This window comes from Vicia villosa, linkage group LG3, assembly GCF_029867415.1.
Source record: "Vicia villosa cultivar HV-30 ecotype Madison, WI linkage group LG3, Vvil1.0, whole genome shotgun sequence".
NCBI classification, from domain to species: Eukaryota; Viridiplantae; Streptophyta; class Magnoliopsida; order Fabales; family Fabaceae; genus Vicia; species Vicia villosa.
Genome location: NC_081182.1, coordinates 157,540,583 through 157,551,658, shown reverse-complemented (window position 1 = coordinate 157,551,658; position 11,076 = coordinate 157,540,583). Strand labels below are relative to the sequence as shown.

Here is an 11,076-nt window from a genome sequence, read left to right as displayed (position 1 = left end):
CGAGATAAACTTGTCTTACTAACTTAGTAGCGTGTAAAGCAACTAAGGAGAAGTTGAAGAGTATATTTGAGGAATCGTTTGAGAAGAGGTTCATTGTCTGAGGGTATAGTCGTAGAGTTACCCTGTTTGTCGAGTAAGAAGAAGGAAGGTTCTATGAGGTAATGTTTCTTGAGGATATTTAATTCTAAGAGCGACGATGATCATGTTAAACATTTAAGGATTGTTCTATCGGTGCTGAAAGATAAGAAGGTTATGTAAAGCTTTCTGAATGTGAGTTTTGGTTGGAAGAAGTGAATTTTCTTGGATATGGGATTTCGAGTTGAGGTGTGTTGATGCAGATATCGATAAGTGATAGCTTATGCTTCAAGGTAACTTAAAGTACATAAGAGGAATTATTCGATGTATGTATTGGAGTTTCTTGCCGCTGTGTTTGTTTTGGAATGTAAGAGGCATTGTTTGTTTGGATCAAGGTTTGATGAGTTGAGTGATCACAAGAGTTGAGTTTGGTTGTGAAGCGAAGTCTTCGTGTGTTAAGTTGGTATGTTGAAGCCTACTTGTGATATTTTGACAAGATGATATTAATTAATCAAGGAAAAAGAGAATTTTGGATGAGGAACATCGTAATGATTTGAGTATTAATCATGGTGTTAATGATGTATCGAGATTTGAGGAAATGTGTAGTGGTAAAATATGAAGAGGGATATGCCGGAATTGTATATTTAAGTTGGATTTGTCAGGAACTGTTTTGTTTGGTGGAACAGTTATCTATTTTCGAGTGGAAGTGAGATAGTATCTCTATGGATTTGGTTTCGAGATTGGCGAGGCATCGAGTAATTGTGAAGTGAGTTGGGTCAGTGGGGATAGTTGACGAAATGTGCTCGTTTTATTCCGATGAAGATGGATTATTCGATGAAGAGACTTGCTAAGTTGTGCATCGAATGGATTTTGTGTTTGCATGGTATTTTCTTCAGATATTGGAATGACATCTTTTGAAGCTTTGTGTGGTCGTAAGTGTAGAACGTTTGGTATCAGTATGAATCGAGAGAGAGAGAGAGTGAATGTGGTTTTGGTGTTGAGATGGTTGTGTCGACTGAATTTTCGAGGACGAAAATATTTTAAGTGGGGGAGAGTTGTAACAGCCCGAATTTTATTATTTGGCTAATTAAATTAAATAAGGATTTATTTACTTAATTTGGACGAAGTTTGATAATTAATTGGATCGTCGGTGTTATTGAGAAACGTGTTCAAATTATTAAGTGAAGTTAGAATTTATTCGGTTAATCGAAGAATTAATAAAGTGGAGTATGTAGAGAAATAATATTAGAAATAATATTATTATTGAATTTTACTTATTTGAGAAAAAGTCGGATTTAATTGGGTTAATTGGAATATAATAATAAGGATAATAATATTATTTGTTGGAGCATATTATTTATTGGGCCTATTTATTAGAAGTAGAAGTAATTTGGGGGTGTTATTTTTCTTAAGCCCATTAAGATAATAAGTTATTAAGTTAGTAAGGGTTTTATGAGAAGGAGAGTTACCATTTCATTTGCTGAATTTTTTTTAAAGAGAAGAGAAAGTGGAGAAAGGAGACTAAGAGAAGAAGAAAAGGAGAAGAACAACAAGGGGCAAAAGCTAGGGTTTGGAGGAGAAATCAAGAGGTAAGGGGGAGAATCCCAAATCATTGTGGGTTAGTATAATGGGGTAATTGTTAGATTGACATATTGTATGTGTTTTAATTTCTGTTAGTATATTGAAATCTGTAGAAAGTTTGGATTTGAAAACAAGATTTCATACTGGTTTCCAAATACCCTGTGTTCATATATTTTTTTGAAAACGAAAATGAGGGTGGGGTAGTGATGGATGGCACCGCATGATGTCACTATATGAATTAGTGAATGAATAGCATGGTTGCAAAGCGGATACTGAACGTATATATAAGAGAAGGGTTCTGGGTATAACCTTTATTTATTTTCGCTACAGTTGTTTGATGGATCAAATAAAAAGTGTCCTATTTCATCCCTGTTTTATTTCAGTGACTCCCCTTTTTATTTACCCACTTGGTTAGTAATGTTAGCTTAATAAAGGTCCACATGTGAATACCTATTATGCTTTATCGGTAGCAGCAACTAATAGTAATACACTTAGTGATTAGAAAAAACCATTCATTGCTAGCTTTAGTCACATGGCAAATTGAACCAACACCTTATATTGAATGAACATGCTATTGTGATGTACCATTGGTCATCCAAAACGTGATAGCATGCTTAGGAATAGATGTAGCCACTGTTACTGTTCATTGGCTATTGTTGTTTAGCTTTGGTCAAGTTCCGACGTGAATAGCCATTATATTTTTATAAATGAAATTAGGTGATAGACACATGTGAAATATTATTACAATTCATTAATGGGAAGTATAATATATGCTATGGAAAGAACACAAATGCTGCAGTGATGTAACATTGGCCACAAAGAAACGTGAGCCAATCCATTTAGTAGTAGAAACATTACTGTACATGGTCTATTCAATTAAAAGAAAAAGTGAATACTTTACATACATTGAATGAAATGTGATGAATATATATATGTATTAGAATAATTGATAAATATGTGTGTATGAATGGAATTAAATTCTAGGTAAAGAAAAATAGGTTCCTAATAGAGATAATAAATGGAGTATATATCTATTATGGTTTAAAAATTTAATTTCATGAATAACTAGATGATAAAATCTTGATGAATCATTAGTTTAACATGGAAATGAATAAATTCTATATAATTGATAAGTTGAGAGATAGCATGTGATTATATTAATTAATAGTGTTAATTGAAATAGTGGATTGGAATTGTGTGTTGACTATTTATATGTGAATAATGATTATGTGATGAGAATGTTGTGTACAATATTGTGGATAATTCATTGAGTGAATTATTGTGATATGCTAAATATTAAGATGGTAGAGATGATCTTAATTGCCTATGTTTGATTAACATTGTACATACATTCATATCATGGATGCCTTGAAACAAAGGTGGTTTGCTTTGAAACATAAGCGAGGCTTAGATTCTAAAGTGAATCGGAAGCGGTAAACTATATGTTTACGTTTGTTGGGCTTTGGTCTTGTCCGGATCGGAAGCGTGGCTTGGATTCTAGATATTGAATCGGAAAGCGGTGAAACTTTGGGTTCACAAATCGGTACCACATGCATAGCGTCACATATCTTGCATTGAGTCACATTAAAATTATGCGATAATTGATTATGTGAAGTTGATGTAGTTTTGATATGTGTATGAGTTTGATAATTGAAACGAGTGGAGTTTGAATACATATTTGATTAGATGTGTGAATATGTGAGAATTATGATTGTGTACTTAATGGAGAATATAATAGTAGAATTGAAATATTATACTATTTAAGCTTGTTGTATGCTCGATAATATGTGGAATATGTGTTTATTACTATTATCTATCCTGTTTTACATAGTATGACCAACTACTTGAATTGTTGATTTAACCATTATATTCTGTTATACTTCTTCATAATGGTTCGTATTCTCACCCTTCTGTTTTAATGTTGCCCTCGTTTGGCGACATGCAGGTTCTGGAGTTTAGTGGCTGCGTGTGCCTAGCCGGTGGTTCTTCCTTGGTTATTGGAGACTAGGTAGTGAGTCGATGCTCTGGTCATGTAACACTGGGTAGACTAGGTGTATTGAACTCATGTTATGTTTGTGTATGTATTATGCTATGACTGGTGCACTTATTTATTGGTTACATGTCTTTTGAGAGGCTTACAAGCCAAACCTTTTGATTATGTTTTATGTTGAATTGAGACTACTAGTCGATGTATGATCATGGTATGGGACATGAATCATTATAAATCACATGAGTATCATATATTTCCGCTGTGAATGCATATCCAGGTTAAAGTGTGATTTGATATTGAGTGTTATTAAAATGACCAGGAGTATTTTGCTGTGTAGATAAATGCTGTCAGTTTTTTTTAGGTTTTTAGTTCTTCTAAAAGCATCAATGTGACGCCCTTTTGAATTATATGCATGTTATTCTCTGATTATATGTTAAATATTTGGGGTATAAAAAGGGGTGTTACATTAGTGGTATCAGAGCATGGTCGACCAGTTGGTCAAGGTTATTAATGTCTTTTATCCTGTTGTATTTGATTCGTGTATCTGACACGATCGATACTGTTTTGTCTGGTTGTTTGGTTGTTTAGGACGATGGCTACAGGAAGGAATGTTGACATTAATGTTAAGGCAATGATGAGGTGGACTGGTGCGATTGGACAAGCGCCGCAAGAGAATGTCGGTTATGGAGGAAAGGATGAGTTACGTGCTTTTGGAGACTTTCAAAGGTGCAACCCGCCGATCTTTGAAGGAGGGTATGGACCGGACAAAGCGTGTGCATGGATGAGAGAGATTGAGAAGATCTTTCAAGTCGTGAGTTGTACTGATGTACAGAAGGTACAGTTTGGTACTCACATGCTGACAAAAGAAGCTGACGTTTGGTGGAGTAATACTGTACGGAGATTTGAAATAGAAGGTATTGAAGTTACTTGGACTCTTTTCCGCGATGAATTTTTGGGAAACTATTTTCCAGAAGATGTGCGTGGAAAGAAAGAAGTGAGGTTTCTACAGTTGAAACGAGGAGAAGAACAGTTCCGTGAGAAATCGTATGATGACATGAGGGAACAATCTGGTCTTGGTAAGAAGCCAAGTGGGGGAGGAGCTTCTACTCTGATTAAGTGCTACAGGTGTGGCGAGACGGGTCACAAAACTGTTGATTGTGGAGTTGATTCGAGTAGGATTTGCTACAGTTGTGGTGAGCAAGGACACAATTGTGCCATGTGCGATAAGCCAGGGAAGGATCAAGCGAAAGGAAAAGCATTTGCGTTGCCTGGTGCTGAGACTACTTCTAAGGATAAGTTAATCTGAGGTACGTGCTTTATTATTGATAATGGTGCAACGCATTATTTCATTTTTGGATTGTGCTATAAGATTGGATTCATGTTTTATCTGTTATGCATGGAAGTGTAGTTATTGATACAACTGTTGTGACTTTGTTTCTATTTCCTTTACGTGTTTGAATTATCCGTTGAGCATCTTGGTAGAGATTTTGGGATTAAATTAGTTTGTTTTCCGCTAGACCCATTTGATGAGAAATTGGTATGAACTGTTTGGAGTTGAATCAAGTAATTGTAACTTTAAGGGGAGATTATGAATCTTGGTGTTTTAAGTGATTTCGAGTGAGAGTTTTGAAGGAACACTATTATAGTTTAGTAACGGTAGTTTATGTTTCATTATGATTTTCGATTGTCTATTGACAAATTGAGGACTTGATCACCCTTAATCTATTGTCAATAGGAGACGATATCGTATTGAACGAGATAAACTTGTCTTACTAACTTAGTAGCGTGTAAAGCAACTAAGGAGAAGTTGAAGAGTATATTTGAGGAATCGTTTGAGAAGAGGTTCATTGTCTGAGGGTATAGTCGTAGAGTTACCCTGTTTGTCGAGTAAGAAGAAGGAAGGTTCTATGAGGTAATGTTTCTTGAGGATATTTAATTCTAAGAGCGACGATGATCATGTTAAACATTTAAGGATTGTTCTATCGGTGCTGAAAGATAAGAAGGTTATGTAAAGCTTTCTGAATGTGAGTTTTGGTTGGAAGAAGTGAATTTTCTTGGATATGGGATTTCGAGTTGAGGTGTGTTGATGCAGATATCGATAAGTGATAGCTTATGCTTCAAGGTAACTTAAAGTACATAAGAGGAATTATTCGATGTATGTATTGGAGTTTCTTGCCGCTGTGTTTGTTTTGGAATGTAAGAGGCATTGTTTGTTTGGATCAAGGTTTGATGAGTTGAGTGATCACAAGAGTTGAGTTTGGTTGTGAAGCGAAGTCTTCGTGTGTTAAGTTGGTATGTTGAAGCCTACTTGTGATATTTTGACAAGATGATATTAATTAATCAAGGAAAAAGAGAATTTTGGATGAGGAACATCGTAATGATTTGAGTATTAATCATGGTGTTAATGATGTATCGAGATTTGAGGAAATGTGTAGTGGTAAAATATGAAGAGGGATATGCCGGAATTGTATATTTAAGTTGGATTTGTCAGGAACTGTTTTGTTTGGTGGAACAGTTATCTATTTTCAAGTGGAAGTGAGATAGTATCTCTATGGATTTGGTTTCGAGATTGGCGAGGCATCGAGTAATTGTGAAGTGAGTTGGGTCAGTGGGGATAGTTGACGAAATGTGCTCGTTTTATTCCGATGAAGATGGATTATTCGATGAAGAGACTTGCTAAGTTGTGCATCGAATGGATTTTGTGTTTGCATGGTATTTTCTTCAGATATTGGAATGACATCTTTTGAAGCTTTGTGTGGTCGTAAGTGTAGAACGTTTGGTATCAGTATGAATCGAGAGAGAGAGAGAGTGAATGTGGTTTTGGTGTTGAGATGGTTGTGTCGACTGAATTTTCGAGGACGAAAATATTTTAAGTGGGGGAGAGTTGTAACAGCCCGAATTTTATTATTTGGCTAATTAAATTAAATAAGGATTTATTTACTTAATTTGGACGAAGTTTGATAATTAATTGGATCGTCGGTGTTATTGAGAAACGTGTTCAAATTATTAAGTGAAGTTAGAATTTATTCGGTTAATCGAAGAATTAATAAAGTGGAGTATGTAGAGAAATAATATTAGAAATAATATTATTATTGAATTTTACTTATTTGAGAAAAAGTCGGATTTAATTGGATTAATTGGAATATAATAATAAGGATAATAATATTATTTGTTGGAGCATATTATTTATTGGGCCTATTTATTAGAAGTAGAAGTAATTTGGGGGTGTTATTTTTCTTAAGCCCATTAAGATAATAAGTTATTAAGTTAGTAAGGGTTTTATGAGAAGGAGAGTTACCATTTCATTTGCTGAATTTTTTTTAAAGAGAAGAGAAAGTGGAGAAAGGAGACTAAGAGAAGAAGAAAAGGGGAAGAACAACAAGGGGCAAAAGCTAGGGTTTGGAGGAGAAATCAAGAGGTAAGGGGGAGAATCCCAAATCATTGTGGGTTAGTATAATGGGGTAATTGTTAGATTGACATATTGTATGTGTTTTAATTTCTGTTAGTATATTGAAATCTGTAGAAAGTTTGGATTTGAAAACAAGATTTCATACTGGTTTCCAAATACCCTGTGTTCATATATTTTTTTGAAAACGAAAATGAGGGTGGGGTAGTGATGGATGGCACCGCATGATGTCACTATATGAATTAGTGAATGAATAGCATGGTTGCAAAGCGGATACTGAACGTATATATAAGAGAAGGGTTCTGGGTATAACCTTTATTTATTTTCGCTACAGTTGTTTGATGGATCAAATAAAAAGTGTCCTATTTCATCCCTGTTTTATTTCAGTGACTCCCCTTTTTATTTACCCACTTGGTTAGTAATGTTAGCTTAATAAAGGTCCACATGTGAATACCTATTATGCTTTATCGGTAGCAGCAACTAATAGTAATACACTTAGTGATTAGAAAAAACCATTCATTGCTAGCTTTAGTCACATGGCAAATTGAACCAACACCTTATATTGAATGAACATGCTATTGTGATGTACCATTGGTCATCCAAAACGTGACAGCATGCTTAGGAATAGATGTAGCCACTGTTACTGTTCATTGGCTATTGTTGTTTAGCTTTGGTCAAGTTCCGACGTGAATAGCCATTATATTTTTATAAATGAAATTAGGTGATAGACACATGTGAAATATTATTACAATTCATTAATGGGAAGTATAATATATGCTATGGAAAGAACACAAATGCTGCAGTGATGTAACATTGGCCACAAAGAAACGTGAGCCAATCCATTTAGTAGTAGAAACATTACTGTACATGGTCTATTCAATTAAAAGAAAAAGTGAATACTTTACATACATTGAATGAAATGTGATGAATATATATATGTATTAGAATAATTGATAAATATGTGTGTATGAATGGAATTAAATTCTAGGTAAAGAAAAATAGGTTCCTAATAGAGATAATAAATGGAGTATATATCTATTATGGTTTAAAAATTTAATTTCATGAATAACTAGATGATAAAATCTTGATGAATCATTAGTTTAACATGGAAATGAATAAATTCTATATAATTGATAAGTTGAGAGATAGCATGTGATTATATTAATTAATAGTGTTAATTGAAATAGTGGATTGGAATTGTGTGTTGACTATTTATATGTGAATAATGATTATGTGATGAGAATGTTGTGTACAATATTGTGGATAATTCATTGAGTGAATTATTGTGATATGCTAAATATTAAGATGGTAGAGATGATCTTAATTGCATATGTTTGATTAACATTGTACATACATTCATATCATGGATGCCTTGAAACAAAGGTGGTTTGCTTTGAAACATAAGCGAGGCTTAGATTCTAAAGTGAATCGGAAGCGGTAAACTATATGTTTACGTTTGTTGGGCTTTGGTCTTGTCCGGATCGGAAGCGTGGCTTGGATTCTAGATATTGAATCGGAAAGCGGTGAAACTTTGGGTTCACAAATCGGTACCACATGCATAGCGTCACATATCTTGCATTGAGTCACATTAAAATTATGCGATAATTGATTATGTGAAGTTGATGTAGTTTTGACATGTGTATGAGTTTGATAATTGAAACGAGTGGAGTTTGAATACATATTTGATTAGATGTGTGAATATGTGAGAATTATGATTGTGTACTTAATGGAGAATATAATAGTAGAATTGAAATATTATACTATTTAAGCTTGTTGTATGCTCGATAATATGTGGAATATGTGTTGATTACTATTATCTATCCTGTTTTACATAGTATGACCAACTACTTGAATTGTTGATTTAACCATTATATTCTGTTATACTTCTTCATAATGGTTTGTATTCTCACCCTTCTGTTTTAATGTTGCCCTCGTTTGGCGACATGCAGGTTCTGGAGTTTAGTGGCTGCGTGTGCCTAGCCGGTGGTTCTTCCTTGGTTATTGGAGACTAGGTAGTGAGTCGATGCTCTGGTCATGTAACACTGGGTAGACTAGGTGTATTGAACTCATGTTATGTTTGTGTATGTATTATGCTATGACTGGTGCACTTATTTATTGGTTACATGTCTTTTGAGAGGCTTACAAGCCAAACCTTTTGATTATGTTTTATGTTGAATTGAGACTACTAGTCGATGTATGATCATGGTATGGGACATGAATCATTATAAATCACATGAGTATCATATATTTCCGCTGTGAATGCATATCCAGGTTAAAGTGTGATTTGATATTGAGTGTTATTAAAATGACCAGGAGTATTTTGCTGTGTAGATAAATGCTGTCAGTTTTTTTTAGGTTTTTAGTTCTTCTAAAAGCATCAATGTGACGCCCTTTTGAATTATATGCATGTTATTCTCTGATTATATGTTAAATATTTGGGGTATAAAAAGGGGTGTTACACTTTCTGCCAAGCAGTTCGCGGCGCCAACAATTGGATGCGGCGCGAACTGACCAGATCAGAGATCCCAATCGCAAATAACAACATACGAGCCTGAATCTCAAATTCCTCAACCTCGACCAAATCGATTCAAGTTGATCAAACACCACAAAACTACCACACAACATATATCATACACACATATAACATATATTATGCTTCATCAAACATCATACAACACCAATTCATTGGATTCATCGAAATAGATAATTATCAACAAACATCCCAAAACCCAAACTCTATCATTCGACTCAATTGACATGAAATAATATACCTATATCAGTCCTATTATCTATAACTCGATAATATATGTTAATCGGAAGAGTCCCCCTTACCTTAGCCAAGAGTCTGGACTTTTCCCCTTCTTCTTCATCAAACCCGTAAGCCCTTTCTTCCTCAAATTCAGCAAGAATCTCCCATCTTCAAACTCACTTATCTCCCTCGTCAAAAACCTCCCTGACACAAATTAATATATCAAATCAAAGGAAATTTCGTGTAGAATCCGAATCTTCAAGAATTACCTGATTTGGAGTTACGAGCAGAGAGTTATGACATGATTTGTGGGAGCTGCTCCATGAATACGAAAATTGGTCTTTGTCCATGAGCTCTCTCCTTCTTCCTCTTAGGTTTTCTTCTTCTAATTTCCAATTTCTTTCTTTTTTTTTCTTATTTTATGAAAATAAATCAAAATAACTTTAGTAATAGGGCCTACCAATCACACCCCTTCCATTACTAACCACAACTTGGCCCAATAACTTATTTTACACAATTTCCAACTTAAGTCCAATTAAAATACCAATAATCCAAGAAATTAATTTAAACTCCCATTAAAATAATAAATGTAAAATATGGTGTGTTACACTCAGTGTGTGTGGTAGTGGAAAATGTGTAATGGCGATAAGCAGACGAAAGGTTAGAATAAGATAGAGAAATAGAAATAGAATAAGGTGTACCTGAGGATGATTGGTAAAGGGCATCATGAAATGAAGAGGTACAGGGTTATGGAGGTTCTGAGTAATATCAGAAAAGGTTTCAGTATTGGGGGAAGTAAGTTGATCAATAGAAGTAGAGGGTGGAGAAATATCTGTGTTGAGGTAGAGGGATGAGTGATACCTGTACTAAGTAAAGTAACAGGGTTAGAGCTTAAAGTAGAATTGGAAATATCAATAAAATATTCCCAGGATGGAGAAGTATCAGTAGGAGGAGAGTGGTAAGGTAAAATATGTTCATAGAATGTTACATTTCTAGAAATAAAGATCTCATTGGTGGAAAGGTCAAGTAACACAAATCCTTTCAAACCAAGTTGGTAACCAAGAAATAGAGATTTTCTTGCTCTACAAGAAAGTTTGGTTCGAGGGTTTTATAGTATGGAAGTAAAGCACAAAGACCCAAAAACTTTAATACGATTGACATCAGGGAGGGTATTATAAAGTTTTTGGCAAGGGGGCTGATGGTTTAGAAGAGGAGTGTTGATTCTATTGATTATGTATGTAGCATAGGAGATGGCATATGACCAGAAAGATTTAG

At 34.5% G+C, this 11,076-nt stretch overlaps 2 long non-coding RNA genes across 2 annotated transcripts; both read left to right on the top strand.

Annotated features, from left to right (window-relative positions):
* Positions 1–1,576: 1,576 nt before the first annotated feature.
* On the top strand, positions 1,577–3,912 carry LOC131656832 (uncharacterized). The gene is made up of 2 exons (XR_009300317.1): positions 1,577–1,664; positions 3,602–3,912. It is a non-coding gene; the product is annotated as an uncharacterized LOC131656832 (long non-coding RNA).
* A 2,960-nt stretch (positions 3,913–6,872) lies between these two features.
* On the top strand, positions 6,873–9,312 carry LOC131656829 (uncharacterized). The gene is made up of 2 exons (XR_009300316.1): positions 6,873–7,064; positions 9,002–9,312. It is a non-coding gene; the product is annotated as an uncharacterized LOC131656829 (long non-coding RNA).
* The last annotated feature ends 1,764 nt before the right edge of the window (positions 9,313–11,076 follow it).